Source organism: Arachis hypogaea, chromosome 3 (genome assembly GCF_003086295.3).
Source record: "Arachis hypogaea cultivar Tifrunner chromosome 3, arahy.Tifrunner.gnm2.J5K5, whole genome shotgun sequence".
In the NCBI taxonomy this organism is placed as follows: Eukaryota; Viridiplantae; Streptophyta; class Magnoliopsida; order Fabales; family Fabaceae; genus Arachis; species Arachis hypogaea.
In genome coordinates, this window is record NC_092038.1 from 15,262,368 (window position 1) to 15,278,939 (window position 16,572).

General features: G+C 37.4%; 1 protein-coding gene and 1 non-coding gene across 2 annotated transcripts in view; both read left to right on the forward strand.

Annotated features, from left to right (window-relative positions):
- The window catches only part of LOC112789647 (uncharacterized), a 175,123-nt gene that overhangs the window by 66,349 nt on the left and 92,202 nt on the right, over positions 1–16,572 (forward strand). The gene's annotated exons all lie outside the window — the stretch shown is intronic.
- On the forward strand, positions 988–1,091 carry LOC112792907 (small nucleolar RNA R71). Its single transcript, XR_003197626.1, has one exon. It is a non-coding gene; the product is annotated as a small nucleolar RNA R71 (small nucleolar RNA).

Consider the following 16,572-nt stretch of genomic DNA (forward strand, 5'->3'; position numbering starts at 1 on the left):
TGAGCAACTTGCTCTCCAGTCACATCTTCATCCTCTTCAGAGGAAGAATAGTCTTCAGAGCTCATGAATGGCAGAAGGGGATTTAATGGAATCTCTATGGTCTCTATATGAGCCTCAGATTCCTTTGGATCCTTAATAGGAAATTCCTTCTTGCTTGAAGGACGTCCCAGGAGGTCTTCCTCACTAGGATTTTCGTCCTCCTCCTCCTTAGTGCATTCGGCCATTTTGATCAAATCAATGGCCTTGCACTCTCCTTTTGGATTCTCTTCTGTATTACTTGGGAGAATACTAGGAGGAGTTTCAATGACTTTCTTACTCAGCTGGCCCACTTGTGCCTCCAAATTTCTAATGGAGGATCTTGTTTCATTCATAAAACTGAAAGTGGCCTTTGACAGATCAGAGACTATATTGGCTAAATTAGAAGTGTTTTGTTCAGAATTCTCTGTCTGTTGCTGAGAAGATGATGGATATGGCTTACTATTATTCAGCCTATTGCGTCCACCATTGTTAAAGCCTTGTTGAGGTTTTTGTTGATCCTTCCAGGAGAGATTTGGGTGATTTCTCCATGATGGGTTATAAGTGTTTCCATAAGGTTCACCCATGTAATTAACCTCTGCCATGGCAGGGTTCTCAGGATCACAAGCTTCTTCAGAAGCTGCCTCTCTAGTACCGTTGGATGCATGTTGCAGCCCATTCAGATTTTGAGAGATCATGTTGACCTGTTGAGTCAACACTCTGTTCTGAGCCAATATGGCATTCAGAGCATCAATTTCAAGAACTCCTTTCTTCTGAGGTATCCCATTATTCACGGAATTCCTCTCAGAGGTGTACATGAACTGGTTGTTTGCAACCATGTCAATGAGTTCTTGAGCCTCTTCAGGCGTTTTCTTCAGGTGAATGGATCCACCTGCAGAATGGTCCAATGACATTTTCGAAAATTCAGAGAGACCATAATAGAATATATCTAGTAAGGTCCATTCTGAAAACATGTCAGATGGACATCTTTTGGTCAACTGCTTGTATCTTTCCCAAGCTTCATAGAGGAATTCACCATCTTTTTGTTTGAAGGTTTGAACATCCACTCTCAGCTTGCTCAGCTTTTGAGGAGGAAAGAATTTATCCAAGAAGGCAGTGACCAGCTTATCCCAGGAGTCCAGGCTATCCTTAGGTTGTGAATCCAACCATATTCTAGCTCTGTCTCTTACAGCAAAAGGGAAAAGCATGAGTCTGTAGACTTCAGGATCAACTCCATTCGTCTTTACAGTCTCACAGATCTGCAAGAACTCAGTTAAGAACTGATAAGGATCTTCAGATGGAAGTCCATAAAACTTGCAGTTTTGTTGCATTAATGCAACTAGCTGAGGTTTCAGCTCAAAGTTATTGGCTCCAATGGCAGGAATGGAGATGCTTCTTCCATCAAACTTGGACGTTGGCTTTGTGAAGTCACCAAGCATTCTCCTTGCATTATTATTATTATTATTTTCGGCTGCCATCTCCTTCTCTTGTTCAAAAATTTCTGAAAGGTTGATTCTGGATTGTTGTAATTTAGCTTCTCTTAATTTTCTCTTCAGAGTCCTTTCAGGTTCTGGATCAATTTCAACAAGAGTGCCTTTTTCCCTGTTCCTGCTCATATGAAAGAGAAGAAAACAAGAAAAGAAAGAGAAATCCTCTATGTCACAGTATAGAGATTCTCTTATGTTAGTAGAAGAAGAAAGGGGTATAAGAAAGAAGAAGGATGGATTCGGATTTTTGGATGAAGAGAGGTGAAGAGAAGTGTTAGTAAATAATTAATTAAATAGAAGAAGAGAAGAGAAGAGAAATTCGAAAATAATTTTTGAAAAAGAGGTTAGTAATTTTCGAAAATCAAAGACAAAATATAATTAAAATTAAAATTTTAAAACAAAAAGAATTTTTGAAAAAGAGAGGGAGAATTTTCGAAAATTAGAGAGGGAAAAGTAGTTAGGTGGTTTTGAAAAAGATAAGAAACAAACAAAAAGTTAGTTAGTTGATTGAAAAAGATTTGAAATTAAATTTTAAAAAGATAAGAAGATAAGAAGTTAGATAAGATATTTTGAAATCAAATTTTGAAAAAGATAAAATTTTGAAAAAGATAAAATTTTGAAAAAGATAAGATAAAAGATAAAAAGATATATTTGAAAAAGATATTTTGAAAAAGATTTAATTTTTAAAAAGACTCAACTAACAAGAAACTACAAGATAAGATTCTAGGACTTAAAGATTGAACCTTTCTTAACAAGAAAGTAACAAACTTCAAATTTTTGAACCAATCACATTAATTGTTAGCTAATTTTCGAAAATTTGATATAAAGATAAGAAAAAGATTTTTGAAAATATTTTGAAAACGATTTTTGAAATTTTCGAAATTTATAAAAAAATGAAAAAGATATGATTTTTGAAAAAGATTTTGAAAAAATAAGGTTTTTAAAATTGAAATTTTGACTTGACTTGTAAGAAACAACTAATTTTAAAAATTTTTAACCAAGTCAACCCAAAATTTCGAAAATTTGGAGGAAAATAGGGAAAAGATATTTTTTTGATTTTTGAATTTTTAAAGAAAAACACAAAAATGACCCAAAACATGAAAATTTTGGATCAAGACACAAGATGCATGCAAGAATGCTATGAATGTCAAGATGAACATCAAGAACACTTTGAAGATCATGTGAACATCAAGAACATATTTTTGAAAAATTTTTGATGCAAAGAAAACATGCAAAACACCAAACTTAGAAATTTTTGATGCATGGAAAATATGAATGCAAAAATGCACATGAAAAACAACAAACAACACAAAACAAGAAAATATCAAGATCAAACAAGAGGACTTATCAAGAACAACTTGAAGATCATGAAGAACACTATGAATGCATGGGATTTTCGAAAAATGCAAGAAAAATTTTTAAAACATGCAATTGACACCAAACTTAAAAATTGACTTAAGACTCAAGCAAGGAACACAAAATATTTTTGATTTTTATGATTTTCTAATTTTTTTTATTTTTATTTAATTTTTTCGAAAAAACATTTTTGGAAAAACGAAAAAGAAAAGAAAAATTTTTGAAAAAGATTCTTGAAAAGAAAATTACCTAATCTGAGCAACAAGATGAACCGTCAGTTGTCCATACTCGAACAATCCCCGGCAACGGCGCCAAAAACTTGGTGGACGAAATTGTGATTTATACTTTCACACAAATCGAATAATCCCCGGTAATGGCTCCAAAAGCTTGGTGCACAATACTGCGGCTTTCACAACTCCGTTCAACTAACCAGCAAGTGTACTGGGTCGTCCAAGTAATAAACCTTACGTGAGTAAGAGTCGATCCCACTGAGATTGTTGGTATGAAGCAAGCTATGGTCACCTTGTAAATCTCAGTTAGGCAGATTAAAATTGGTTTATGGGTTTTTGAAAATAGAACTAAGAAAATAGATTATAAAAGGGATAGAATACTCATGCAGATTCATTGGTGGGAATTTCAGATAAGCGAATGGAGATACTGTATGGCTCAAGGATGCCTGCTCTCCTACTGCTTCAACTCAATCCTTCTTACTCCTTTCCATGGCAAGCTGTATGTAGGGCATCACCGTTGTCAATGGCTACATCCCATCCTCTCAGTGAAAACGTTCCTATGCTCTGTCACAGCACGGCTAATCATCTGTCGGTTCTCAATCAGGTTGGAATAGAATCCCTTGATTCTTTTGCGCTTGTCATCACGCCCAGCCTTCAGGAGTTTGAAGCTCGTCACAGTCATTCAATCATAGAGTCCTACTCGGAATACCACAGACAAGGTTTAGACTTTCCGGATCCTCATGAATGCCGCCATCTATCTAACTTATACCACGAAGATTCTGTTGGGGAATCTAAGAGATACACATTCAAGCTCGGTTGCATGTAGAACGGAAGTGGTTGTCAATCACGTGCGTTCATAAGTGAGAATGATAATGAGGGTTACTTATCATCACATTCATCATGTTCTTGGGTACGAATGAATATCTTGGAATAAGAATAAGAGAGAATTGAATAAAAGACAATAGAATTTCATTAATACTTGAGGTACAGCAGAGCTCCACACCCTTAATCTATGGTGTGCAGAAACTCCACCGTTGAAGATACATAAGTGAAAGAGGTTCAGGCATGGCCGAATGGCCAGCCCTCTCCATGATCAAGTGACCGAATATTCAAGAGATTAAACTGTCAAAAGATATCTAATACAATAGTTAAATGTTCTATTTATAATGAACTAGCTCCTAGGGTTTACATGAGTAAGTAATTGATGCATAAATCCACTTCCGGGGCCCACTTGGTGTATGTTTGGGCTGAGCTTGATCAATCCACGAGCTAAGGCTTCTCTTGGAGTTGAACTTCGAGTTATGACGTGTTTTGGGCGTTCAACTTCGGATCATGACGTTTTTCTGGCGTTTAACTCCAGATAGCAGCATGAACTTGGCGTTCAACGCCAAGTTACGTCGTCTTTCTTCGAATAAAGCATGGAATATTATATATTTCTGGAAAGCTCTGGATGTCTACTTTCCAACGCCGTTGAGAGCGCGCCATTTGGAGTTCTGTAGCTCCAGAAAATCCATTTCGAGTGCAGGGAGGTCAGATTCCAACAGCATCAGCAGTCCTTTTGTCAGCCTTTTTCAGAGTTTTGCTCAAGTCCCTCAATTTCAACCAGAAATTACCTGAAATCACAGAAAAACACACAAACTCATAGTAAAGTCCAGAAATGTGAATTTAACATAAAAACTAATGAAAACATCCCTAAAAGTAGCTTGAACTTACTAAAAACTACCTAAAAACAATGCCAAAAAGCGTATAAATTATCCGCTCATCAGTCAGCAAGCTCTTCATCCGAATCATCCTCACGCATCGCATTTTCAACCCGATCTGGTTTCCCCTCATGACCAACATCTGGAATCGGACGGGCTGACGTAACTACCCCAACAGCACCAGCTGGACAATTAGGCAGAAAATAACCAAGTGCAACGACAGGCATCGAGGTAGAAGCACCCCCATCGTCGTCGACTGAGGATTCGGCACCGATGCCCTAAAACTATCTATGCCATGCTCCAACTTCGCAAATAACTTGTGTATCCTCACTTCCGAAAAACTCCAGTGACAATGAAACAACACCTGCATATCTTCATCAGATCGTATCACAAATGTTTCATATTTCACGCCGGTTGACACAACCGCAATAGGAATCTTGTGGAACAGCCTCTTCACTCTCTTTGTGCCGCACATGTCCAACTTCTGCAATATACTGGTTTTCAGATCTAACAATGTATTAGATGACCTGATAAAAACACTCAGTGGTTCTCTATCGATAAACTTTACACTGTGACTCTTACTCTTTTTTATTTTTCCAAAGGAATGCACTAACACTAAAAAGCTCTTCTCACTCTCCATTCTAAAGTTTGGAATGAAAATGACACTCTACACAACTTTCTGGGTATATATAGGCATTTTCCAACCTGCCACGTCTTTCATAATCCGCTATAGGGTCTCGCGAGATTTTGTGCCCAAGGACAATTCCTTCAGTCACCATAAAGTGACATTTTTTCCAGTTTAAAACCAGGTTAGTCTCTTGGCATCTTTTTAGAACAAGTGCTAGATGGTCAAGACAGGAGCTGAATGAGTCTCCAAATACTGAAAAGTCATCCATGAAGACTTCCAGAAATTTTTCCACCATATCAGAGAAAATTGAGAGCATGCACCTCTGAAAGGTTGCAGGTGCATTGCACAGACCAAATGGCATCCTTCTGTATGCAAATACTCCAGATGGACATGTGAATGCCGTTTTCTCTTGATCTTTTGGATCTACTGCAATTTGATTATAACCTGAATATCCATCCAGGAAGCAGTAGTATTCATGACCTGCTAGTCTTTCTAGCATCTGGTCTATGAATGGTAAAGGAAAATGATCCTTTCTGGTGGCTGTATTGAGCCTTCTATAATCAATACACATACGCTACCCTGTAACTGTTCTTGTAGGAACTAGTTCATTTTTTTCATTATGAACCACTGTCATGCCACCTTTCTTAGGGACAACTTGGACAGGGCTCACCCAGGGGCTGTCAGAAATAGGATAAATAATCCCAGCCTCTAGTAATTTAGTGACCTCTTTCTGCACCACTTCTTTCATGGCTGGATTCAGCCGCCTTTGTGGTTGAACCACTGGCTTGGCGTCATCCTCCAGTAAGATCTTGTGCATGCATCTAGCTGGGCTAATGCCCTTGAGATCACTGATGGACCACCCAAGAGCTGTCTTGTGTGTCCTTAGCACTTGAATTAGTGCTTCCTCTTCCTGTGGCTCTAAGGTAGAGCTTATGATTACAGGGAAGGTATCACCTTCTCCCAGAAATGCATATTTCAGGGATGGTGGTAATGGTTTGAGTTCAGGTTTTGGAGGTTTCTCCTCTTCTTGAGGGATTTTCAGAGGTTCTATTATTTTCTCTGATTCCTCCAAATCAAGCTGAACATCTTTAAAGATGTCCTCTAGCTCTGATTCGAGACTCTCAGCCATATTGACTTCTCTTACCAGAGAGTCAATAATATCAACACTCATGCAGTCATTTGGGGTGTCTGGATGTTGCATGGCTTTGACAACATTCAACTTAAACTCCTCCTCATTGACTCTCAAGGTTACTTCCCCTTTTTGGACATCAATGAGGGTTCGGCTAGTTGCTAGGAAAGGTCTTCCTAGAATGAGAGTTGCACTTTTGTGCTCCTCCATTTCCAGCACCACAAAGTCAGTAGGAAAGGCAAATGGCCCAACCTTGACAATCATGTCTTCAATCACGCCTGATGGGTATTTAATGGAGCCATTAGCAAGTTGAAGACATATCCTGGTTGGTTTGATGTCTTCAGTCAAACCAAGCTTTCTGATAGTAGATGCAGGTATTAGGTTAATACTTGCCCCAAGATCACATAAAGCTTGCTTGGTACAAGTACCCTCTAATGTGCATGGTATCATAAAGCTCCCGGGATCTTTAAGCTTCTCAGGTAAGCTTTTCAGAATGACTGCACTGTATTCTTTAGTGAGGTAAACTTTTTCAGTCTCCCTCCAATCCTTCTTATGACTTAAGATCTCTTTCATGAACTTAGCATAAGAGGGTATTTGCTCAAGTGCTTCTGCAAACGGAATCTTTATTTCAAGAGTCCTGAGATAGTCTGCAAAGCAGGCAAATTGCTTATCCTGTTCCTCTTGGCGGAGTTTTTGAGGATAAGGCATTTTGGCTTTATATTCCTCAACCTTAGTTGCTGCAGGTTTATTACCTACAGAAGTGGGTTGGGAAGCCTTTTTAGAAGGGTTGTTATCAGTACTTGTATGTGACTGATTTCCCACTGGCGTTTGAATGCCAGGGGTGGAAGCTGGAGTGGCGTTAAACACCAACTCCTCATTTCTTACTGGCGTCTGAACGCCAGAACTATGCTTCCTTTGGGCGTTCAACGCCGGATTCATGCTTGTTTCTGGCGTTGAACGCCAGGAATGAGCATGGTCTGGGCGTTCAGCGCCCGCATTATTCCTCTCTGGGCTCTGATTATCCTCAGAGGGATTTTGAGTAGCCATCTGTTCATTTCTTGGCTTCCTGCTGCTTTGAAGTGATGTATTTAATGTTTTTCCACTTCTTAATTAAACTGCTTGGCATTCTTCTGCTATTTATTTTGACAGTTGCTTTTCTGTTTGCCTTAACTGTACTTCCATATTCCTGTTAGCCATTCTTGTTTCCTGTAGTATCTCCTTGAATTCGGCTAGCTGCTGAGTTAGAAAGTCTAATTGCTGATTGAATTCATTAGCCTGATCTACAGGACTGAGTTCAGCAGTTACTGTTTTAGCTTCTTCTTTCATGGAAGGTTCACTGCTTAAGTACAGATGCTGATTTCTGGCAACTGTATCAATAAGCTCTTGAGCTTCTTCAATTATTTTTCTCATATGTATAGATCCACCAGCTGAGTGGTCTAGAGAAATCTGAGCTTTTTCTGTAAGCCCATAGTAGAAGATGTCTAATTGCACCCACTCTGAAAACATTTCAGAGGGGCATTTTCTTAGCATCTCTCTGTATCTCTCCCAGGCATCATAAAGGGATTCATTATCTCCTTGTTTGAAGCCTTGGATGCTTAGCCTTAGCTGTGTCATCCGTTTTGGAGGGAAATAGTGATTCAGGAATTTTTCTGACAGCTGTCTCCATGTTTTTATGCTGTTCTTAGGCTGGTTATTTAACCACCTCTTAGCTTGATCTTTTACAGCAAATGGAAACAGTAATAATCTGTAGACATCCTGATCTACTTCCTTATCATGTACTGTGTCAGCAATTTGTAAAAATTATGCCAGAAACTCTGTAGGTTCTTCATGTGGAAGACCAGAATACTGGCAGTTTTGCTGCACCATGATAATGAGCTGAGGGTTCAACTCAAAGCTACTAACTCCAATGGAGGGTATACAGATACTACTCCCATATGAAGTAGTAGTGGGGTTAGCATATGACCCCAGAGTCCTCCTGGACTGTTCATTCCCACTTAATTCCATAATGGAATAAAAGAGATGATATGTATGTTAATATTATTTATTTTATAAAAATTAATTATTTTATAAAAATTAATTTTTATAAAATAAAAATAAAAACGAAATAAATAAAAGAAATTGAAAATATTTTGAAATTGAAATCTGAATTTTTATATAAAATTTTCGAAAATGTAGTTCAAAATTAGTTAGAAAAGGTATATTTTTTTTTGAATTTTGAATTTTATGATGAAAGAGAAAAACACACAAAAGACACAAGACTTAAAATTTTTAGATCCAATGCTCCTTATTTTCGAAAATTTTGGAAGGAAAACACCAAGGAACACCAAACTTAAAAATTTTAAGATTAAAACACAAGAAAGACTCAAGAACACCTTGAAGATTCACAAGAACACCAAGAACAAAAGAAAGAACACCAAACTTAAAATTTTTAGAAAACCAAGACAAATTTTCGAAAATTAAAGAAAAATTAACAAGAAAACACCAAACTTAGAGTTTGGCACAAGATTCAATCAAAGAAAAATTATTTTTGAAAAAAGATTCCAAAGAAGATACCCAATTATGAAGAACAACTACCAATGCTCCAGCCAATTGGGCAGCAACTTCAGTGTTGATTTTAAAGATGTATTATATTTATGGATAAAAGTATAATTTTTGAAAATTAATGTTTTGAAAAAGCACGAAAAAAACAAGAAAAGACACAAAACAAGAAAAACTCAAGATCAAACAAGAAAAATAAACAAGAACAACTTGAAGATCAATGAAGAACAAAGAACACAAGTTCGAAAATTTAAAGAAAAATATAAAATATGCAATTAACACCAAACTTTGAACAGGACACTAAACTCACAAAAAAATTAATAATTGATAAATAAAAATAATATTTTTGAAAAAATTTTTTAAAAAGGGATAATAAAAGATGCAATTCTAATAAAAAAAAAGGAGGATAAATTCTTCCTAATCTAAGCAACAAAATAAACCTTTAGTTGTTCAAACTCGAACAATCCCCGGCAATGGCGCCAAAAACTTGGTGCACGAAATTGCAATAACACTTTTTGCAATCCGCACAACTAACCAGCAAGTGCACTGGGTCGTCCAAGTAATACCTTACGTGAGTAAGGGTCGAATCCCACGGAGATTGTTGGTTTGAAGCAAGCTATATTTATTTTATTATTCTTAGTCAAGATGTCAATCAAAATTATCAGTTGGAATTATTAGATTGGAAAAATAAAAGATAATAAAATCGTTACTTGTTGTGCAGCAATGGGAAAAATGTTGGAGTTTTGGAGATGCTTTGTCCTCTGAATTTCTGCAATGTAATATTCAACTCAATTGTTTGTAAAGCACGTCTACGGCAAGCTGTATGTAGGGTGTCACCATTGTCAGTGGCTACTTCTCATCCTCTCAGTGAAAACGTTCTAGGTGCTCTATCACAGCACGGCTAATCAGCTGTTGGTTCTCGATCATGTTGGAATAGGATCCATTAATCCTTTTGCGTTTATCATCACGCCCAGCAATCACGAGTTTGAAGCGCATCACAGCCATTCAATCCTTGAATCCTACTCAGAATACCACAGACAAGGTTTAGACTTTCCGGATCCTCATGAATGCCGCCATCAATTCTAGCTTATACCGCGGAGATTCTGATTAAGGAATCTAAGAGAAGTTCATTCAGTCTGATGTAGAACGGAGGTGTTTGTCAGGCACACGTTCATGGGTTGAGGGAGGTGATGAGTGTCACAGATCATCACCTCTTTCATAATTAAGCACGAATAAACATCTTAGATCGGACCATACACACGTTTGAGTGAAATAGAAACAATTGTATTAATTCATCGAGACGCTGCAGAGCTCCTCACCCCCAACAATGGAGTTTAGAGACTCATGCCGTTAAAAATTATGTAATTCAGATCTGAAAAATGTCATGAGGTACAAGATAAGTCTCTAAAAGTTGTTTAAATAGTAAACTAGTAACCTAGGTTTACAGAATATGAGTAAACTAAGATAATTGGTGCAGAAATCCACTTCTGGGGCCCACTTGGTGTGTGCTGGGGCTGAGACTAAAGCTATCCACGAGTTGAGGCCTTTCTTGGAGTTGAACTCCACGTTATAACGTGTTTTGGGCGTTCAACTCCGGATCATGACGTTTTTCTGGCGTTTAACTCCAGACAGCAGCATATACTTGGCGTTCAACGCCAAGTTACGTCGTCTATCTTCGCGCAAAGTATGAACTATTTTATATTACTGGAAAGCCCTGGATGTGTACTTTCTAACGCCGTTGAGAGCACGCCAATTGGACTTCTGTAGTTCCAAAAAATCCATTCCGAGTGCAGGGAGGTCAGGATCCAACAGCATCAGCAGTCATTTTTCATCCTAACTCAGATTTTTGCTCAGCTCCCTCAATTTCAGCCAGAAATTACCTGAAATCACAGAAAAATACACAAACTCATAGTAAAGTCCAGAAATATGATTTTTGCCTAAAAACTAATAATATTCTAGTAAAAACTAACTAAAACATGCTAAAATCTACATGAAATTACCCCCAAAAAGCGTATAAAATATCCACTCATCACTCGCGCGCGTGGATGGTCCAAAACGCTTGATGCACGCGTACGCGTGGATGGTGCTCTGTTTTTCAAAAATTTTTGCTATGTTTTTGCACCAATCCAGGCATTCCAAACCTCCAAACAGCTACCAAAACACCATAAAACCTTATTTAACATATTATACTACCAAATATACTCAACTAACTAATCAAAACATGAATTTAAACTAATTCTATCAATATGTACAAAAGAGAAAATGAAAGGATTTTACCATGGTGGGGTGTCTCCCACCTAGCACTTTTGTTTATTGTCCTTAAGTTGGACTTATGGGGAGCTCCTCTCAAGGTGGCTTGTGCTTGAAACTATCCTTGAACATCCACCAATGCTTGAATCTCCAATAAGCTCCATTCTTCAATTTTAACATCTTCAAGCTTTGATGGAGTTTCGCACAAGCTATGAGCTCCCAAATTTGATTTTTCTTGTGCGATCCGGGGTCCCACACTTTGTTTTGACACCTGTCCTTGAGTTGGTCATCATTATTCCATCTGGGTGGCATGGCCTTGGAATTCTCAAAGAAGCTTTCAAACAACTTCCTAGACCCATGCAATTTGGTTCTACACCAACCATTGCTCTTGAGTTTTGAGCTTACAACTGTCATGAGCTTAGAATGTCGTTTCCAACCACTACACAACTCTTTCCTACACTTAACTCCACAAAGAGCTCTAAGTTGACCATCATTTTCAATTAAACCATATTCAAGTGAGAAATTAAAGCTTAGGGATAAGAGTTTTACCCACTTGAATGTGGCGTTGGATGGTGACTTGGGAAGGGGTGGTCCCAATGATCTTGCAAGCTCCACTCCCTTGTGCTCTTTCTTTGACTATCTTCACCTCTTCACTAGCTTCTTCAATTTCAATCTTTTCCCTTTCATCACTTGGCTTGGTGTTGTCTTCAAGAACCTTGATTTCTTGCCCAATGGGAGGTGATTTAATTTTGGATAGGAATTCATTGATGAATAAATCCATCTCTTGATCAACCTCTTCATATTCTTCAATTTCAATATACACCATGCCAACTTTTTCTTCTTGGTAGCTCTCTTTCGATTCACTCTCTTTTTCATTGCTCACCAAGGGTATGGGAGGTTGTGCACACTCTTCTATAATTTCAACTCCATGTCCAATGGGAGAGGATTCGATTGTACATAGAAATTCATCCATGATTGAATCCATCTCTTGATAAACCTCTTCCAAGTCTTCAACTATGACATGCCTTGGAGGTTGCGCACCCTCTTCAACATCAATATCAAGCTTCTTGGAAGAGTTCTCCATGATGCTACATTCCTATAGACTTTCAACATCACCTAAATCTTCAACCACTTCTTCCTTTTCTTCACTGATCATAGGCTCCTCCAATTGTTCCAACACAAAATTCGACTCCTCCTTCTCCACCGAATTTTCCAATTTCTCCTTCATGCTTTGCTCTTCTTTTGACCTTTCACATGTGGTCACGGAAGTACCTTGAGTCTTCAAACATTGGTTGGCTAAAGTATGCACCACCTTGGTCAAATTGGTCACAAACTCAAGTGTATCCCGCTTCATGGCTTCTTGTCCTTGAAGTAACAAAGTGAGAGGATCGTCTATTGGGGTTTGGGTGAGTAAGAAGGTTCATTATTTTGGGGAGAGGGTTCATAGTAGGAAGGTGGTTCTTCTTCGTAGAATTGTGGAGATGGTGAGTATTGAGGTGGTTCTTGGTAATAATCATGATAGAGTTGTGGTGGTTCTATAGGTTTTTGCTCATAAAGGTCATAAGAATATGGTATGGGTGATTGGTCATATGGTGGATATGGATTATAGGAAGGTGCTTGGTATGGAGAGGCTTGTGAGTATGGTTAAGGTTCATGTTGAGGATAAGGTTTATAGGCATATGGTGGTGTTTGATTATCATAAAAGGAGTCACCATAGCTATTGAATTGACATGCATTAGGATGAGAATTATACCTATAAGTGTCTGGAGGTTGTTGCCAATAGGAGTGATCAATTCCTTGAGGCTCCTCCCATCTTGGAGTGTTCCATCCACAATGAGCGTCATCATTGAAGTTCACATTTCTTACAACACAATTAGAACCAAACTCATAGCCAAAGTGAGAATTCATAGTGGAAAAACAAAATAAAACCAACAAAAACTAGAAAACAAGCAAAAGACAATCCTATTTACACTATTCACATATGTACAATAACCAATAACATAAAACCATTGCAACTCCCCGGCAACGGCGCCATTTTGATGATTTAGAATTTCACAAATGAGTTCTCGTTGCAAGTATAGTTTCTAAACCAATCAATAATTCTTTCATACAAAAAGTTGTTTGTCACTAGTACAAACCCCTAAAATTTATAAACCGAAGTATTGGAACCTCGGGTTGTTCTCCCTAGGAATTACAATAAAGTGTCTTGTTATTGGTTGAGTTATTTTGGGGTTTTTTTGAGATTCTAGGCAAGAAATAGAAATGGCAAAGAAAATAAACTAACAACTAACAAAGCTCTTGGCAAGATATGAGAACTAGAAGTCCTATCCTAGTTATCCTCCTCAATTGTGATAACAAATTGTCCATTACTCCCACTTAGTTGACCTCTAACCATGGAGGAAAGTCAAGTGGATGAATTAATTTGATTCCTCAAGTCCTAATCAACTCCTAAAGGAAAGACTAGCTTTAGAGACATTCAAATCAATTAGCAACTTCTAATTATCAATCAACAAAGGAATTAGATAACTCAAGAGTCACTAATTACTCTACCTAGGCCAAGAGGAACAAAATCTATACTAAAATCCAACCAAGCATTTCATCAAATACTTGGAAGGCACAAAAGAAAAGCAAAGCAAATTGACAACAAGAATAGAATCTAACAACATTTATTGCAATGAATTAACAACAACAATTAAAAGAAACACATTTATTATGAATTACCTTTTATTGAATTGGAAGAAAGTAGAAGGAACAATACTAGATCTACAACCAAATATAAGAACAACATAAAGGAAATTATAACAAAAGAATAGAAGAAGATGAATGTAGCAACAAAGAATTGAGAGATAGAAGTGGAAGAAAGCAAAAATTAAAACCTAGATCTAAGAACTAAACCTAATCCTAATCCTAATCCTAGAGAGAAGTGAGAGCTTCTCTCTCTAAAAACTACTTCTAAACTAATCCTAATGAGTGGGAATGAACTAATGTCCCTTTGCTCTTCAATCCTTGGTTTTAAATAGCATCTTTGGCGCCAAAGTTGGTTGGGATTGGGCCCCACAACCCTTGAGAATTCGTTGGCCACATTTTTATTAAAAAATCATAAACCAACACCGACGCGTACGCGCACATCATGCGTACGCGTCCATGGGGTAATTCGCAAGGTGCGCGCAAGCGCCAGGTGCACGCGTACGTCCATGGGCGAGTTCAACTTCTTTGACTTTTCATGATTTCTCCACTTTGCATGCTTTCCTCTTCACTCCTTTGATCCATTCCTAGCCTTTTCAATCTGAAATCACTAACAAACATATCAAGGCATCTAGTGGAATCAAAGGTGAATTGAATTCAGCTACTTTAAGGTCTAGAAAGCATGTTTTCACATCTAAGCACAAATAAGGAGACAATCACAAAACTGTGCTAATTCATTGAATAAATGATGGTAAAAGGTATTAAAATCTCTTAAAAATCAATACAAGATAAACCGTCAAAACGGGGTTTATCAGCAGCCCAAGCCTATAGAGAGAAGGGCGGTTCACTTAAAGATAAGATGACCTCACTTGAAAGATAAATATAAGATAAGATAACTAACTTATCTTATCTAAGAAGGTCACTCTATACCATTATAAATATACTGGAGCACCCAGGTATAACTCATACTCTGATTCTACTAAAAACCTGCTTAATACCCTTGCTAACTTAAGCATCGGAGTCCCTTGCAGGTACCACCACCCTCCGGTGATGAAGGATCAGCACCACCACCAGGTCCAACAAGTCGGACACAATAGCTCTGACCAGTATAGAATATCTCATCCGATATCGACCTACAGTTTCAGGTAACCCTCGAAACAGTAGAGAACAACCAACCTACAGATAATTCTAATCTCCTCACAAAACTACCACCCTCTTCAAACAATACTGTGAATACCCACTTTTGCCAAACCTTATTCACGTGAGTAGCTGCATCAGATTTAAAAGACATCCATGGAAATTCTTGGCACTTCAACCGAGAACGAAGTAGAGCAAGACCCACTTGATATGAAGGCTTCTCAACAAATTCACCTAAAACTCTACAATCTGAAGAATCAAAGCCGGGTTTCATAGTTTTATCCATACCTAATAACGAGCCAGAAGAAGGAGGGTCCAAAAAAGGTTTCTTCATCAGAGGAGGATCCACAAAAGTAGCCCTCTTATTTGATGGTTTAACCCAAGGTTGGGGGATAGATTCAGAAAACCCGATTGCATATTCTTGAGAAACATCGTCCATACCATCCACAGAAGAGTCAGTACCCAAACTATTACTAGAGTCCTCTGGGTCACTATCCATTATCTCAGCAAGTTTCACACGAGGCATGACAACAAAAAGAAATAATTCCTAAAAAAAGAGGGGAAAAAGAAGGAGAACAGCGACAACAAAATAGAGTGAATATCAATATCACACGAATACCAACGACAAAAATGCTCAAAATATAAAGGAGAATATTGCAGGACACTCAATAAATTCTGAAAAAGCCAAAGAGCATTGCATGTCAAGAAAACAATCAAGGAGTTCTCAAATGAAACAAAAAAGTAAAGGTATGAAAATCATTCATCATATTATTTACTTGATAAGGCCACTAACTCTTCATATCCTCACAATATCATATTTCATTTGGTGACATATATGAAAACATTGCAAGACATTATATGTTTATAGCTTTGAAAAAATATGAATATTGAACACTAGTAAATTGTTCTAATTAAAAAATTTTATAAACAAAATACTTATGACTATGCTATACAAAAAAAATTAATTAAATTAAATTATTTTTTATTTTTAAATATATATTTTATAGTTACAAATGAACATTGTTCATAATTTTTACTTCTGACGATCATTCTTTTTTTTATTATTTGTGATTTCATTGGAAACATATACAAATGAGGATATAACATCCAAAGTTGTAAGGTGAAAGATCTTTATCAAAGAATCCCTATAGCTAATTCCAAAATTAGCAACCCAATATACATGGGGCTGAGAGGGGTTACATGAGAACAAAGGCAGAGAACATAATAATAAGGATTTAAAGTAACAAAAAGTTCAGAATAATACAAAAAATGTCAGAATCTCATACAAGAAAATAGGAGTACATATTATATGACAAAAAAAGACCAAGGCTGAAGACAAAAACAAGGAACGAAGAAAAAGGGTCTTACCAAGTAAGAAGATAGAGTATAAAGACAGAGCGAAGTTGAATGTGGGAGT